The sequence below is a fragment of the Aegilops tauschii genome, chromosome 3, assembly GCF_002575655.3.
Source record: "Aegilops tauschii subsp. strangulata cultivar AL8/78 chromosome 3, Aet v6.0, whole genome shotgun sequence".
NCBI lineage: Eukaryota > Viridiplantae > Streptophyta > Magnoliopsida > Poales > Poaceae > Aegilops > Aegilops tauschii.
Window position 1 is genome coordinate 382145382 of NC_053037.3, and position 18003 is coordinate 382163384.

Here is an 18003-nt window from a genome sequence, read left to right on the forward strand (position 1 = left end):
CGACGTGGTCATTAAAACTAGACACGTCGAAAGACTCATAGACGATCTACGTCTCACATTCGATAACCTTCGTGCATATGACATCAAGCTCAATCCGGAGAAGTGTGTTTTCGGCGTCCCCGTCGGAAAGTTGCTGGGCTTCATCGTTTCAAATAGAGCAATTGAAGCAAATCCAGCCAAAATTCGAGCTCTGTCACAATTGACTATCCCAACGGACCTTAAACAGGTCCAAAAACTCGCCGGTTGCGTGGCAGCTCTATGCCGCTTTATCTCCCGATTGGGAGAAAAGGCATTGTGTCAGGACCCCGATTCTAAGTCACACCGATCTAGCCTGTAACACCTCATATCACTTTGCGGCCTCACGCACGGTATTCCCACGAGTGTCGCCTTACCATGGCCCGGGACCGTTTACGCCTTTTGGCTCACGTATATGATAGTGTCGCTAGCATCCATATGACAGAGAACCCGGGCCGACATGACTAGTCGTGAACCCAAAGTGGCACCAACTTACGGGGACAGGCATACATGAATCAACATCGAGCATGTCGGTCAGCAGCGTGTGAATCCGGGCTGTAGCACTGGGCTAACAGGACTCCGGGAACCCGGGCTGTAGCAGGCTAGGCAGGACTCCGGATGTCACCGCGTGACATTTCCCCGAAGGGACAGACACAGGAACGAAGTGAAACACATGCCGGCCAGTCAAGTGTTCCGGAGCAGTAGTGCTGGGCTAGCAGGACTCCGGTGAACCGGGCTGTAGCGGACTACTATGGCTCATGGAAGCACAAGACTACATTTCCCCATAAGAGAGGCTACCAAGGATAAACAACTAGGTTGTCGGATCCCACACATACCAAGCATTTCAATCATACACACAATATGCTCGATATGTGCAAATACAACATGGCATCACAACAAGACTCTACGACTCAGAGTATTTATTCATTAGGCTCCGAAGAGCCAGATATTACAAACATGGGTCTCTCGACCCAGCATTCAGAGCATACAAGTCAAACACATGCGGAAGCTTAACATGTCTGAGTACAGACATCTACAAATGAAAAAGGCTGATAAGCCTGACTATCTACAAGACCCTGCCGAGGGCACAGGATCGTAGCTGAGGTAACAAGCTAAACGTCGAAGTCCACACGGAACTACTAGCGAGACTGACGTCTCTCTGCAAAACAAAAAATAGGCAAACGTGAGTACAAATGTACCCAGCAAGACTTACATCAGAACTAGCTACATATGCATCGGTATCAACAAAGGGGGTGGTGGAGTTTGACTGCAGCAAGCCAGCTTTGACTCGGTGGCTATCCTAAACTACGACTGCAAGTAACTCTTTTGAGGTGGCCCACACGAGTCCACATATTCACCATATCAATACACCACTATGGATCCGCTCCCGTCTCCCTACGAGAACGCCATCCATAGCACTCACGCTTATCTTGCGCATTTTAGAGTATCCACTTTCACTTGTCTATGAACTGTACAGGCAACCCAGAAGTCCTTTACCGCGGACACGGCTATTCGAATAGATCATATTAACCCAATGTGTGGTAGTAACTGTTCATGGATCACAAACACAGAACTCAGTTCTTGAGGACGGTTTCAATGAGACAACCCACCATGTACTCCTACATGGCCTCTCACCGCTACCTTTACCAAATCGTGTTCACACACTTAGCTCTCACACAGTAGGGCATGTTCACCACTTTCCAATTCATTCCCGATGAATCAGACCTGACACAACTCTAAGCAATAGCAGGCATGACAAACAAGCATGAATGAGTAGGCACATCAGGGCTCAGACAACTCCTACTCATGCTAGTGGGTTTCATCTATTTACTGTGGCAATGACAGGTCATGCAGAGGAAAGGGGTTCAACTACCGCAGCAAGTAACAGATGAAACGTCGTTGTCCTAATGCAGTAAAAGAGAGCAGGAGCGAGAGAGTGGGATTGTATCGGAATGAACAAGGGGGTTTTGCTTGCCTGACACTTCTGAAGATAGCATTGAGTCTTCATCAGTGTCAACGATCACAGCGTCGGGACAACGTCTATCGAGAGGGGACAATTACCGGCAACAGAGAAGGAAAACACAATCAATGCAATGCACAATATGATGCATGATCATGACATGTCAATATGCTGTGTTTTAAGCTAATGCAACTAGCAACATGTTAAATGGAGTTGGTTTGAATCCTAGGTTCAAATTCAAACTCCATATGTGAGGGTTTAAATGCCATTTATATGATTTGGCCTAAACAGTAGTTATAAGTTGTTCTAACATGCATGAAAATGGTATAGATGGATAGAATGGATTTTTTTGATCATTTTTCATATATAATTTATCTTATTTGGAGTTACAGATAATTTTCTATGAATTTTAGAAGTTTTGGGCATTTTCTGGAATTTCCTGTATAAGAATAATTCCAGTAATTAAATTACTGCGTCAGCACTACGTCAGGATGACGTCAGCAAGTCAACAGCGGCTGGTCCAGGTCAAACCTGACAGTGGGACCCATATGTCAGTGACTAACCTAACTAATCCAGATTAATTAGCACTAAACTAATACTAATCTAGTTTAGTTAAGAGCATGGGCCCACACGTCAGTGACTCAGGGGGAGTCAAACAGGGGTCAACTCGCCGGCGTTTAGCCGCCGGCGAGGCCAGACGCGGCGGCGAGCCACGGGTTTGCCCTACGGGGCGCCGTTTGGCGCGCGGAGCACAGCTACGGGATGCGGACGAGCGTGGGGGTGGCGTGGCCGGGGAGTGGCCGGAGTGGCGCCGGCGACGAGCTGTGCGGCGGCCGGGGTACGGGTGTAGTCGAACCCGTAGCTAGAGGGCGCGGAGAGGGGCGTGCGATGGTGCTACGGGCTCCTGGCGATGCGGTGAAGCTAACGGCCATGGTGGTGCGACCGTTGGATGGCCGGAGCCTCGTCGGCGACGAGCTCGGCGGCGGCGCGTGCGGGTGAGCTACGTGCGGTTGCTACGGAGCTCGAGAGCGAGAACGGGAAGGGGGAGAAGGTAACGGAGCTCACTGCGGTCACGTAGAAGCAAACGGCGCGGTCGGGGACGGGCTAACGACGTCGGGAGGTCGCCGGCGATCTCGGCGACCGAGAGGTTGAAGACGACGCCGTGACGATGGAGCAAGGCTTCCGGCGAGGTGTGAATCGACGGAGGGAATGTGGGCAGCGTGGCGATGCTCGTGGACACGTCGGGAAGGCGAGGGGAGCACGGTGGGCGCGACTACGTCGGCGGGACGGCGACGGCTGCTTCGGCCATGGCGAGGAGAGGGCGAGAGAGAGAAGCAGGGGGGAATGAGGTGTCGGGGCGGTCAAGCGGGCGACGTGGGCGTCGTCCAGATCCTCCAGGGGCGCGGGCGGCAAGCAAGTGACGCCGTGGCGCGCGCGGCGGCGTCGGGGTGTCCCTCCTCTGCCTACTGGCAGAGGTAGGCGATGACTGGCACCAGGCCAGCGGGCTGGGCCGTGCTGGGCCAGGCCAGGTAAGCGCCAGGTAAGACTCCTTTCTCTCTCTTTTATTTCTGTTTCTGTTTTTCTATTTTTGCTATTATGTTTTGATTTAGTTCAAAGACCAAACCATTTTCAAAATTCATGAAAATAATTGTGTGAACTAAATGGACTTATCCAAAGCTACACAACAATTTCCAGAATTATTGAACATATATTTATTATATAATAAATATAGATCCAATTCAAATATTTATTGGATTAATTCAAAGGCCCAAAATAATTATGTTAAACCTTCCAAAAATATTGGTTTTGAATTTTATTCTTGCCAATATTTTTCAAGGTTTAACAGGAACATTTTCTTGGGCTTCTTTGAGAAGATTTTAATGTTGATCATTTTTAAAAGATTTCTGAGGCTTTGGAAATTCCTCAAGTCAAATTTCATTTGAATTTAAACATGATTCATGGATGCAAGAAAAATCAAGCAAGGGCTGATCTGGGGCTGTGACAACTCACCCCCACTAAACAAGAATCTCGTCCCGAGATTCAAGACGTGAGGTAAGAAGACAGAGGGGGTACAAGCTAACATGATCTTCACGATCCAAGTTGCACTTCATAAGAACGTTGATTCGATCACCATCTTTGTCTCGATGTCTTGCTCTGAGAACTCCAACTGACAAGACAACAAGAGGAAAGGGAAAACTCTAGAAGGATCGATCTTTTCGAATATCGAACAACTCAGGATCAACTCATGGAGGGAGGCATTGAAACATCTCTCGAGCTGAGAGGCAAAACATGCACCAGGAGGGACGGAAGAAACAATTTGACGAGGGTTTCAAAGTAGCGAGGAAAAATTGCCATGATTCCATAACGGGGCACCTTGGGGAAGGTGACTCGTAGAGTTATTCCCTTAAGCGGCAAAAAGAATTACTTTTGATTCAAAGATCATTGAAACTCTCTGAACCGGCCCAAGGAGAATCGCAAACGATCATTTGAAGGAGTTCAGAGAAATGGGATACTCAGATCGGAAAGGAAACTATGGTTATGGAGCAACTCGGCAAACGGAAGGCACATTCCCGTTGATACCGGGGATATAACCTAGTGTCTGAGTATGCTCTCCAGAACTTGAGCATTTCCATATTCATCAAGGTTTTACCAACATCCGTGCCGAGGATCCTGGCAACACATCATACTACCATGATGAACGGTGATGGAGGATGCAGGTGCAAGGAGGACAACACTTTCTCAGATTTCACCTTAGCAAAGCCAAGGGAGCAAAATCTGGATGATCGACCGAGAGACATTTAGCACTCCGCTTCTAATGTTCTCCTTGATGTTCTAGCGTAACCCATTAGATGTGGTTTGGTATCTTGAACATCAAGTAGTAGGTCGGACTTCGGGTGCGCAGGAATCCATAAGGAATAACTAGTGGAATAAATCCTAAGAAATCCTTATGGGGAGGTGGCGAACTTACTCAATCAAGATACTACCATAATAGGTCTTCCGGCTGGGTGTGTTGGCCACGACATCCACTTTACCGGTTATCGAGAGACCAATATTATAATTCTTGGAAAATGTTCCAACCATCATATCTGCCCGAGATTCAGATCTGGTTGGTGTCAGGATATTCCAGACTCATCAAGTCTAGAAGGAAGATGAAAGTTTGCAACACAAATCGACGAGATGACGTTGCGAGATTCTCAGGGGATGAACTACGATAGCAAGCTCCAAAACATGAGCTGGTTCTGCTACATACATGTGAGCACGTTGTCCCAGACAAGCATGATCACATGGTAGTCTTATAATAAAACACTACCGAGTTCAGGTTAGGATCCATCATCAAGGATTTCGAAGTCTTTACGCGCGCTAGACTTCTTTTCCTTAAACAAGTCAATCAGTGGCTTAGGGTGCTAGGGAACATATGGAATGAAGGTTGCAAGTCTCCAAACCACAGGATACTTCGCACATATGCATGAATGGCTTGGGATGATTCCAGAGGAAGCAAAAACAAACTTTCTCGGATCCACGGCGACAACTTACATCAAATGCACGTGAATTAGAGGAAGTCACTACTTTCATCCAAACATATGCTTCATGAACGGAACACGAAGATCATGCTTATAAAGTTTCCAATACTAGCTAGATGTTCAACACGAGTCATGGAGAAGGTAGCAGTGTTGCTGATGGGCTCAACAACAATTCATCCAGGTTTCCATGGAGATGGAATTCCATAATTATGTGAACAAGTGATAGCATTGGTAAGACCCAAAAGATATAATGGTGTATTCTCGAGGGATCAACCACGAGTAAGACAACATTATGAACATCGTTGGTTCTGATTGATTTGATGATAGCCCATACTCAAATCAAAGTCTTGATACGACAATAGGTCCAACAACTGATCACAGGGACCAATCGATGAAGATATCATCTATCTTCAACACACGCAAATATATCCCTTGAAATGAATTAAGCTGGCAAGCTTTTATCTTCCAACTCTCCAAGTTGTTGTTTAGCTTAACCAACTAGCTCAGGGTATCCAGCACAGATTCTTGGAGAAAGGATGGTTTACAAGAATACCAACATGATCACGAACTCAACATAGCGGTCAGGTGACGACCTGGTGATACTTCCGAGAAGATATTCGGAAAATCACGTACCACCAATATGTTACTAAGCTCGAGAACAATCTTGCTTTTCAGAGCGAGACGATATGATCAAATAAGCAAGGGATTGACACTATCCTAACTCATTGATCGAAAAGTGCACCTGGAATAAGGACTGGGTAGCACGATCAACCTTAGGATGTGATTCAGTAACCAACACGCTAAGAATGATATTAATGTACATTAACTACCAAGCAACACAGTTGCTAGGAGTATTGATTTCACACATTATGGTTCACTTGTCGGCATTCCGGTTGCAATAACACGGGGACCGAGGAATGATTAATGACGGCGAGAAGTATCACTGTATCAAGAATTCATAAGAGGTGGTGCAATTCTCGTGACACTCTTGACATAAAGATGGTAACACTCCAAGGTAGAACAGAACAAAAACTGGATTGGCATTTTGGTCTGTGGAATACAACTACTTTGACCCAATCCTAGATATGGACGAGGTACCGGAGTTTGTTTCTCCTAGCCATCCAGAATAGAATGGCTTGACGGACCACAAGAATAATAGGCATCAATGAGCACGATTGCACACATTCTCTTGACTATCAATTGATAGACGAGGGCCAGAAAATAACTAAAGAGGGACAACCCAAAGGAACGTATGATTTTCTGAGTTGTGGATGCATGGTTTAGCATGTCGAACAAGTTCAACATATTTCTTCCGGATAACCCATGCAGAAGAAGAAGGACTGGCAGATTCACAATTTGAATGGAGAACTCGTCAAGAGCACTCTGGTTGTGATCTTTTGGTTCAAGAGAACTTCTGCCATAGTGGTTCATGGTATTGGAAGAACGATATACCACAGACCTCGAGGACTAATGCAAATGTTACTAATAACCTAAAGGAACGACAAACACTATCAACAGGAGGTAAGTAGAGTGAATCTTGGGCTCAAGAACCCAGAAATAGAATGCCTACTAACTAAATGGCATCACGGGATGCTTTCAAGAATGATGGCCAGAATCCGCACACTGGGAATGCAAAGCATTGCTAGATTACTAAGTGGTTCTCTAAGACGACTGGGGTCATAATAATAGCTCCAACATATATGACGAGGTAACGGAGTACCTCAACGCACCGATGGTGTGCTTAATCTGGCCCAAAGGGACGCAAAACAGAGGGAAAGGATTTTGCAAATGCATCAGACTGTTTAGAAACCTGGGATGACTCGGATAGCATAACGACTGTAAATGCTCAAAAAGAATTGAGACATCCTGCAAAAATGGTGGCATAACCACTCAACAACATCATATCAAGGTTCCAAGTCCAACAAACAACACACTGTAGTGGTAGAAACTGAACTGAGGCTTGAGACCAACAATCCTACGAGTCTACGGATTAGTAACACGTGATCCAGATAGAAAGATGAGAAGCCTAGTTCTTAATCCCCGTAGAAGAGAAGAGGATGACTCAGATCAGAAGGCTATAAGGTAAAGGAGTAAAAAGAGCCTTACGTTCCCATCCACAATCAAATCCCTTATATAACTAAAGCATTTCTAGACACGACTTCGACCAGTTTGGCTTGGTAATCCTACAGGCAGTCAGGCTCTGATACCAAAGCTGTCAGGACCCCGATTCTAAGTCACACCGATCTAGCCTGTAACACCTCATATCACTTTGCGGCCTCACGCACGGTATTCCCACGGGTGTCGCCTTACCATGGCCCGGGACCGTTTACGCCTTTTGGCTCACGTATATGATAGTGTCGCTAGCATCCATATGACAGAGAACCCGGGCCGACATGACTAGTCGTGAACCCAAAGTGGCACCAACTTACGGGGACAGGCATACATGAATCAACATCGAGCATGTCGGTCAGCAGCGTGTGAATCCGGGCTGTAGCACTGGGCTAACAGGACTCCGGGAACCCGGGCTGTAGCAGGCTAGGCAGGACTCCGGATGTCACCGCGTGACATTTCCCCGAAGGGACAGACACAGGAACGAAGTGAAACACATGCCGGCCAGTCAAGTGTTACGGAGCAGTAGTGCTGGGCTAGCAGGACTCCGGTGAACCGGGCTGTAGCGGACTACTATGGCTCATGGAAGCACAAGACTACATTTCCCCATAAGAGAGGCTACCAAGGATAAACAACTAGGTTGTCGGATCCCACACATACCAAGCATTTCAATCATACACACAATATGCTCGATATGTGCAAATACAACATGGCATCACAACAAGACTCTACGACTCAGAGTATTTATTCATTAGGCTCCGAAGAGCCAGATATTACAAACATGGGTCTCTCGACCCAGCATTCAGAGCATACAAGTCAAACACATGCGGAAGCTTAACATGTCTGAGTACAGACATCTACAAATGAAAAAGGCTGATAAGCCTGGCTATCTACAAGACCCTGCCGAGGGCACAGGATCGTAGCTAAGGTAACAAGCTAAACGTCGAAGTCCACACGGAACTACTAGCGAGACTGACATCTCTCTGCAAAACATAAAATAGGCAAACGTGAGTACAAATGTACCCAGCAAGACTTACATCAGAACTAGCTACATATGCATCGGTATCAACAAAGGGGGTGGTGGAGTTTGACTGCAGCAAGCCAGCTTTGACTCGGTGGCTATCCTAAACTACGACTGCAAGTAACTCTTTTGAGGTGGCGCACACGAGTCCACATATTCACCATATCAATACACCACTATGGATCCGCTCCCGTCTCCCTACGAGAACGCCATCCATAGCACTCACGCTTATCTTGCGCATTTTAGAGTATCCACTTTCACTTGTCTATGAACTGTACAGGCAACCCAGAAGTCCTTTACCGCGGACACGGCTATTCGAATAGATCATATTAACCCTGCAGGGGTGTACTTCGTCACACACGTTCTCGCCACTTACCACCATTTACACGTCGTGTACCTCGGCAACCTTCAAGCGGAAGCCTGGCGAGGGAGTCGGCCACGACCTGACTAACCACACAAGTCTCTAGTCCAGGTTTATCGCCTATTCGGATTCCATCCGCAAGGAGATCCGGCCGGGGTGTCGCTCACGGCCCCAAACGATGTGAACAGGGTTCCCAAGCCCACCTCGACGGATGGATCTACGCTTGGTACACCATGCCACGGTGCCTAGTCTGTCCCATGCCCACCTGTACCGAGTACCACTTGGTAGACTACTAACACAACCTACAAACACCAGAAACTACTTGCAACTCCTGGACAGAGATCAAGTTGATTAATAAGTCGAGAGGGGTCGAGTTACCGGAACCCAATGTGTGGTAGTAACTGTTCATGGATCACAAACACAGAACTCAGTTCCTGAGGACAGTTTCAATGATACAACCCACCATGTACTCCTACATGGCCTCTCACCGCTACCTTTACCAAATCGTGTTCACACACTTAGCTCTCACACAGTAGGACATGTTCACCACTTTCCAATTCATTCCCGATGAATCAGACCTGACACAACTCTAAGCAATAGCAGGCATGACAAACAAGCATGAATGAGTAGGCACATCAGGGCTCAGACAACTCCTACTCATGCTAGTGGGTTTCATCTATTTACTGTGGCAATGACAGGTCATGCAGAGGAAAGGGGTTCAACTACCGTAGCAAGTAACAGATGAAACGTCGTTGTCCTAATGCAGTAAAAGAGAGCAGGAGCGAGAGAGTGGGATTGTATCGGAATGAACAAGGGGGTTTTGCTTGCCTGACACTTCTGAAGATAGCATTGAGTCTTCATCAGTGTCAACGATCACAGCGTCGGGACAACGTCTATCGAGAGGGGACAATTACCGGCAACAGAGAAGGAAAACACAATCAATGCAATGCACAATATGATGCATGATCATGACATGTCAATATGCTGTGTTTTAAGCTGATGCAACTAGCAACATGTTAAATGGAGTTGGTTTGAATCCTAGGTTCAAATTCAAACTCCATATGTGAGGGTTTAAATGCCATTTATAAGATTTGTCCTAAATAGTAGTTATAAGTTGTTCTAACATGCATGAAAATGGTACAGATGGATAGAATGGATTTTTCTGATCATTTTTCATATATAATTTATCTTATTTGGAGTTACAGATAATTTTCTATGAATTTTAGAAGTTTTGGGCATTTTCTGGAATTTCCTGTATAAGAATAATTCCAGTAATTAAATTACCGTGTCAGCACTACGTCAGGATGACGTCAGCAAGTCAACAGCGGCTGGTCCAGGTCAAACCTAACAGTGGGACCCATATGTCAGTGACTAACCTAACTAATCCAGATTAATTAGCGCTAAACTAATACTAATCTAGTTTAGTTAAGAGCATGGGCCCACACGTCAGTGACTCAGGGGGAGTCAAACTGGGGTCAACTCACCGGCGTTTAGCCGCCGGCGAGGCCATACGCGGCGGCGAGCCACGGGTTTGCCCTACGGGGCGCCGTTTGGCGCGCGGAGCACAGCTACGGGATGCGGACGCTCGTCCGCATCCAACCGTGGGGGTGGCGCGGCCGGGGAGTGGCCGGAGTGGCACCGGCGACGAGCTGTGCGGCGGCCGGGGTACGGGTGTAGTCGAACCCGTAGCTAGAGGGCGCGGAGAGGGGCGTGCGATGGTGCTACGGGCTCCTGGCGATGCGGTGAAGCGGGCGACGTGGGCGTCGTCCAGATCCTCCAGGGGCGCGGGCGGCAAGCAGGTGACGCCGTGGCGCGCGCGGCGGCGTCGGGGTGTCCCTCCTCTGCCTACTGGCAGAGGTAGGCGATGACTGGCACCAGGCCAGCGGGCTGGGCCGTGCTGGGCCAGGCCAGGTAAGCGCCAGGTAAGACTCCTTTCTCTCTCTTTTATTTCTGTTTCTGTTTTTCTATTTTTGCTATTATGTTTTGATTTAGTTCAAAGACCAAACCATTTTCAAAATTCATGAAAATAATTGTGTGAACTAAATGGACTTATCCAAAGCTACACAACAATTTCCAGAATTATTGAACATATATTTATTATATAATAAATATAGATCCAATTCAAATATTTATTGGATTAATTCAAAGGCCCAAAATAATTATGTTAAACCTTCCAAAAATATTGGTTTTGAATTTTATTCTTGCCAATATTTTTCAAGGTTTAACAGGAACATTTTCTTGGGCTTCTTTGAGAAGATTTTAATGTTGATCATTTTTAAAAGATTTCTGAGGCTTTGGAAATTCCTCAACTCAAATTTCATTTGAATTTAAACATGATGCATGGATGCAAGAAAAATCAAGCAAGGGCTGATCTGGGGCTGTGACACATTGCCACTCTATCGTCTTCTACGGCGCGCCGATCACTTCGAGTGGACGGACGCGGCAACGGCCGGACTGGAAGAAATAAAAAAACCTTTTGGCGAGTAACCCAATCCTGGCCGCACCGAACGTTGGCGAACCAATGTTATTATACATATCGGCAACACACCAGGTGGTGAGCGCCGTACTCGTCGTTCAACGAGAACAGGACGGACACAAATTCCCGCTTCAGAAGCCGGTATACTATGTATCCAGCATCCTCACACCATGCAAATCACGGTACCCTCACTATCGAAAAATAGCATACACGATCTTCATGGCATCCCGGAAGCTACGACACTAATTCCAAGAGTGTTCGATCATGGTGGCTTCCGAAGTACCACTCAATGATATAATAAACAACCGCGATGCCATAGGCCGGATTGCCAAATGGGCCATTGAGCTCCTTCCATTCGAATAACATACAAACCGTGTCGAGCCATTAAATCCCAAGTACTAGCGAACTTCGTCGCCGAATGGACAGAGGCCGAACTCCCTAAAGAGTACGGCACTTATTCAAACTGGGTTATGTATTTCGACGGCTCCAAAATGCTGGCAGGATTAGGAGCGGGCGTCGTTTTAATGTCCCCCACGGGAGATGTAGTTCAGTATGTACTCCAAATATTATATACAGACTCCAATAATGCAGCCGAATACGAGGCTTTGTTGCATGGTCTTCGGATGGCTGTCTCCATGGGCATACAACGCCTAGAAGTGCGCGGGGACTCAAACCTAGCAATATCTCAAATAAATGGAGATTTTGACGCCAAAGATCTGAAGATGGTGGTTTATCGCAATGCCGTCCTGAAAATGTCGGCTCGGTTCGAGGGGCACGAGTTTCATCACGTGGCTCAAGAAAGCAATCAAGCGGCGGACGTCCTTGCTTGCATCGGCGCCAAGCGCGACCCCGTCCCACCTAACATCTTTCTGGAAAGGCTTTTCAAGCCATCCATGGTGTGGCAAGGGGAGAGCGGCAATACCAGTCCGAACCCCAACACAACCCCAGATTCCGAACACACCGATACCATCGGGGGCTCAGCCACCGAAGTAACACCATCGGCCCATCTCATTATGGCAGTAATTGCCCCATGGACTGAACCCTCTTGGCCTACCTCAACAAGAAAGAACCCCCTGAAGATCAGAACGAGGCCCGCCGCATTGTCCGGCGTTTGAAGGCATACAAGGTTCATGAAGGAGAGCTCTACAAGAAAAGCGCTACCGGAGTCCTTCAAAGATGTATCTTCGAGGAGGAGGGGCGGTAGCTCATGGCTGAAATTCATGCCGGTCTCGACGGCCATCACGCCGCAGCTCGGGCCCTTGTCAGCAAGGCCTTCCGTACAGGTTTTTATTGACCGACGGCCCGAGCAGACGCGCAGGACCTTGTCCAACATTGCATCGGATGCCAGCTTTTCGCCAACCAGAGACATATGCCACCTACCGCTTTGCAAAGAATCCCCATCACTTGGACTTTCGTGGTCTGGGGGCTTGATATGGTCGGACCCCTTAAAGGAGGAATCCATAAGAAAAAATATCTGCTGGTCATGGTGGACAAATTCACCAAGTGGATAGAGGCCAAACCAGTTAAAACGGCCGAAGCCGGACCAGTAATAGACTTTATATCCGGCGTTGTACACCGTTATGGTGTTCCACACAGCATCATCACCGATAACAGCTCCAACTTCACAGCCGATGAGGTAAAAATTTGGTGCGCCAATCTGGGCATTAAGCTCGATTACGCCTCCGTCTATCACCCGCAAACAAATGGTCAAGTCGAACGGGCCAATGGTCTTATTATGAGCGGCATCAAACCCAGGCTGGTGCAGTCTTTGAAGGAATCAGACAAGCACTGGGTTGAGGAGCTCGACTCTGTACTCTGGGGGCTGCGGACCACGCCCAATCGCACTACCGGATACACACCTTTTTTCATGGTGTACGGCGCAGAGGCTGTGCTACCCTGCGACATTATACATGACTCACCTCGGGTGCGGATGTACGAAGAGAGAGAGGCCGAGCTCGATCGGCAGGACAGCCTAGACTCCTTGGAGGAGGAGCGCGACGTTGCAAAAGCCCATTCCGCATTTTATCAAAAACAGGCCCGCAGATATCAAAGCAGAGAAGTACGGGCCAAGACTTATAACGTTAGCGAACTCGGTCTACGCTTGCCGGAGAAGAAAAAGGACAAACTCAAGCCCAAATGGAAGGGTCCCTTCATCATTGACGAAGTTCTCACCGGAGGAGCGTACCGCCTGCGTGATGCGTCAGACAATCGCCTAGAGCCGAACACTTGGAACGCGGCCAGACTCCGAAGATTCTATGCCTAGCACCGACCTCTTTGTTCGTTTCCTCCTCCTTATTGTTCCCATTGCTTTTCCTCTCTTTTCGCTTTTCCCTTTTTATTAACCTTAAAGCTTTTCGTGCAGCTCAACCCTGCACCTGCGACATACATATACTCAAATATGTACGTCTGTTATGCCTGGGGGCTTCTTTGACAAAAGTTTGTTAATGTTATTTTTTGAGCATCAAGCTCATCACATATGCGTGCTTTCCCCATATGTACCTTTTCTTCACCATTATATGCATCGATATGACTTAAGTTTTGGCCAAGCTGGGTTGCCTGGCTCCTGTGCTTATGCCCTACATTCACGTTAGTTCGGCTAGGGCATAAAGGGAGCACCTCTGTGATTGTTACTGTCGGGTCATCTGGATGTGTACCTCAGACTGGGTGAAGCCGAAAGCTAGCATTCTTAAGGGAATATTCGGTCGGCGAATTAAAGATGTTTTCGCTTTCACTTCATCATGAACCCCCAGATGTTATCTGCACTGCGATCGTGCCAATCACAGTGCGGACATGCATTCTAAACGCATGCACACCCAGGGAAAGGAACCCTTAACAGAACTATTCTCTCTGGAAGATGTTTCTTACAATTATAATGTAATATAACATAACTAGCCGGATACAACTTGTCTGTTCAAGCAACTATGACCCCTACGCCTGGTTTCCAAGCATGCCCTGGTCTATTTTACCGCTCAGGTATTCGGAAACACTCCGCACCTTCGGGTCCAGAGGTCAAAGCGAAAAATTCTGCCATGACAATCGTTTTACAATTCAGCTAGAAGGAAAATGCACAGTCATTTGGACTCAAAAATTTCCTCCTCTATACCATCCAGCAGGCTATCTAACATACAATCCTGTTGGGAATACTTGGCGGCTACTTTTACCTGGTCATATACCAAATTAACGGGAACTTCTTTCCCATCTGACCCTAGAGGTCCGACCCGAGCCATATGATCCGGATCAAGCTTGGTGTACCGTGTCTTCACCATGGCCCAGGCTTCTCGTGCCCCTTCCCGGGAGGCCGATATTTTCCACAATCGAAAGCGCCGCCGCGCTCCCTTGAATAGCTCTAGGAGCTCCTCCATCTTTCCTGGAGGGGAGGCAGATGTCCACAAGGCTTTGGCAACGCCCCGCATCGCCTGCCGAGCCTGCTCATGCATATGTGACAGCTCTTGTAGCAGATTGCCTGAGAATCCGGACATCTCCTCTTCGGGACGACCGATCAGCATACCTGCAGATATAACTCTCTCAGTTCCTGCTATCTCCGAATTATTCGAAGGTAAGTTCTACCACATACCGAATATGCCGCCTCGCAGCCTCTTATTTTCCTTCACGGAATCAGCCAGCTAGGCCCGTACATCTTTTAGGTCTTCGCTCAGCTGGGTCTGGGCATCTTGGAGCTTGTTTTTCTCCTCCCTGACCCGGACTAGCACACGCTCACCCTCGACGTGTAGTCTTTTGGCTTCTCTCTCTCCCGCTTGTGCGATTTTCAGCTTCTCCTCCAGTTGATCCGACGATCCTGTTATGACAAGCAACAATATTAGCACAAGCCAGTACATAATTATTGTTTCTCAATGGAGGGAAACATTACCAAACGACGCCTTCTTGGACTCTTCCAGTTCGGCGGTTGCTGCAGTTAGCTATGTCCGACATTTTTCCAGCTCTTGGGCTAGCAGATTATTCTTCTCCGTCAGAACCTGGTTATACAACGATCCTTAAATCACTTGTACCAACTGCTTCAAGTCTCGGGGGCTACTGGTATATGGTTACCATATTCGGACAAATTAAACTTACCTGTACATCTTTTAAATGCTGCTCCGTGGCCCTCTTATGACCATCCCGAGCAGCCCGGATGTACGCATCAGCCGAGCTGAAGGCACTAAACACTTCTTTTGAGAAGCGAGGATCTCGTAAAACGGCCCTCCGGTGCCGATGATTCATGGCGCTTTCCACTTCCGAGTTGGTGACGGACATATCTTCCGAGCCATCAGCCGAGGGACAGCCCGGCGCCGCTCCCCTATCAACCCCCGTCTCCTCGGCGAGGACCGGATCCCGGGTGTTGGGAGTGCAACTGGCGATGATGGCCACTTCTGTGCCGTCGTAGCTCATCTGGTAAAACACCCCATTCTCAAGCACCACAAATTTATCCGGATCCTCTTCGAATCCGGGCTCAAGGTCCCGATTGTGGCCCTCGGGCTGCGGGGCGGGGCTGTGAAGCCCCTCGGAAATCTTTCGCCAGTGCTGTTATAAATGGACGGGTTAATATTCATTGAACGTAGCTCAGGGAGTGGAATGAGTAGAGAAGAGGAGTTGGGGGCTTAACCAGCTAGGAGGATTGTACATAGAACATCCTTCTCTGTGCTTGATGCGCGGGAACTCCTCTTCCTCCCCTTTGAACAGTTCAGCCAATATTTTGGCCAGGGCAGCAGGGGTGTCCGGACCCTTCCTGCCGCAGCGGGACGCGTCATCTTCCCCATTGTAGTGCCACATGGGAAGTCCTCTGTATTGGAGTGGCTGGACTCCCCGCACTATGGGGGTTGCCATTACTTCGACTATCGTATATCCGGACTGGGCGAGCATCCTTATCTTGCTCAAGAGTTGGCGAACTTCCGCACTATCTTCCTCCTCGAGGCTCCGAGGGCGCCAGCTGTGGCGTTTCTTCAAAGGAACACTTGTGAACTCAGGAAGACCTCTCCGGATTGGGTCTGGAAGTACGACGTCCTCGATATAGAACCACTCGGAAGGCCACTCTTCAGACGCCTTCTTCGGTGTGCCGGATAGGTATCCGGTCTCGGCAATGCGCCAAATTTCAGCTCCGCCCACTTCGAATATTGATCCTTCATGATTACGTGGGACAAGGCAGAATGGCCTTCTCCACAGTTAGAAGTGGGCCTCCCAACCCAGGAATAGCTCGCAAAGGGTGACATAGCCCGCGATATGCAGAATGGAGGCCGGCGTGAAGTTGTGCAGTTGGAGGCCATAGTACTCCAGAAGCCCCCTGAGGAACAGATGAATTGGGAACCCGACGCCTCTTAGCAGGTAGGGGACGAAACACACTCGTTCCCCCTCAGATGGACTGGGGAAATCCTCCGCCTGGTCCTCACCATTGAAGGAGGTCAACCGCGCTCAAACAGGGACCAGATCCGCAGGGGGAAGAAACCCCTGCGTCTGCAGCTTCTCCAGCTGACTATGAGGAACGGAGCACTTCTCCCACTCGCCTTTTTTTGGGCCGCAGGGATGGGAGGAGGAGCTGGGAGCGCTAGCCATGTTGGAGTGGTCTTTCCTCGCAGTCCCTAAGGATTTCTTCCGCGTGGTGCCGAATGGATCTGAGATCCAATCTCTTTATAGACGCTCTTTCTCGCATGGCTGGGGTGTAATGTGCAAAAAACACCCTGACCTCTCGCATTCGCGTGACACGTCTAAGCCAAAGTTGTTGATACACAAAAGCCGAGGGGTACGATATTAAATGGAAGGCCGGATACATCACTTCGAAGTCATCAGAAGAGGAACCCGCCTTGCAATGCCGAAGACAATCTACGCAACGGACACCTCGTCATTGAAGCCTGGTTCGGGGGCTACTGAGGGAGTCCTGGACTAAGGGGTCCTCGGGCGTCCGGCCTATTAGCCATGGGCCGGATTGATGGGCTGTGAAGATACGAAGACCGAAGACTCTACCTATGTCCGGATGGGACTCTCCTTGGCGTGGAAGGCAAGCTTGGCGTCCATGATGCGAAGATTCTTTTCTTTGTAACCGACCTTATGTAACCCTAGAGGCCTCTGGTGTCTATATAAACCAGAGGGCCAGGTCCTTAGACGGACAATCATAGTCATACAGGCTAGACTTCTAGGGTTTTAGCCATTACGATCTCGTGGTAGATCAACTCTTGTAATACTCATATTCATATTACCTCCATAGAGAGGGCCCGAACCTGGGTAAACATTGTGTCCCCCGCCTCCTGTTACCATCGACCTTAGACGCATAGTTCGGGACCCCCTACCCGAGATCCGCCGGTTTTGACACCAACAAAGGGGCCCAGTACGTCGAGCCCCCAGACCGAGAATGGCCAGGAAAGAGGGATTGTTTGGAGAGCTTGAGCTGGTTGATGAAGCTTCTTTGAATGAAACTGGCACGCTTCACACTTGGTTACTAGTGCCGTTGCATCCTAGAGGGCTGTGGGCCAGAAGAAACCTTGCCGGAATGCCTTGCCGGCAAGGGCCCTCGACCCTATGTGGGAGCCACATATGCCTCCATGTATCTCTGCC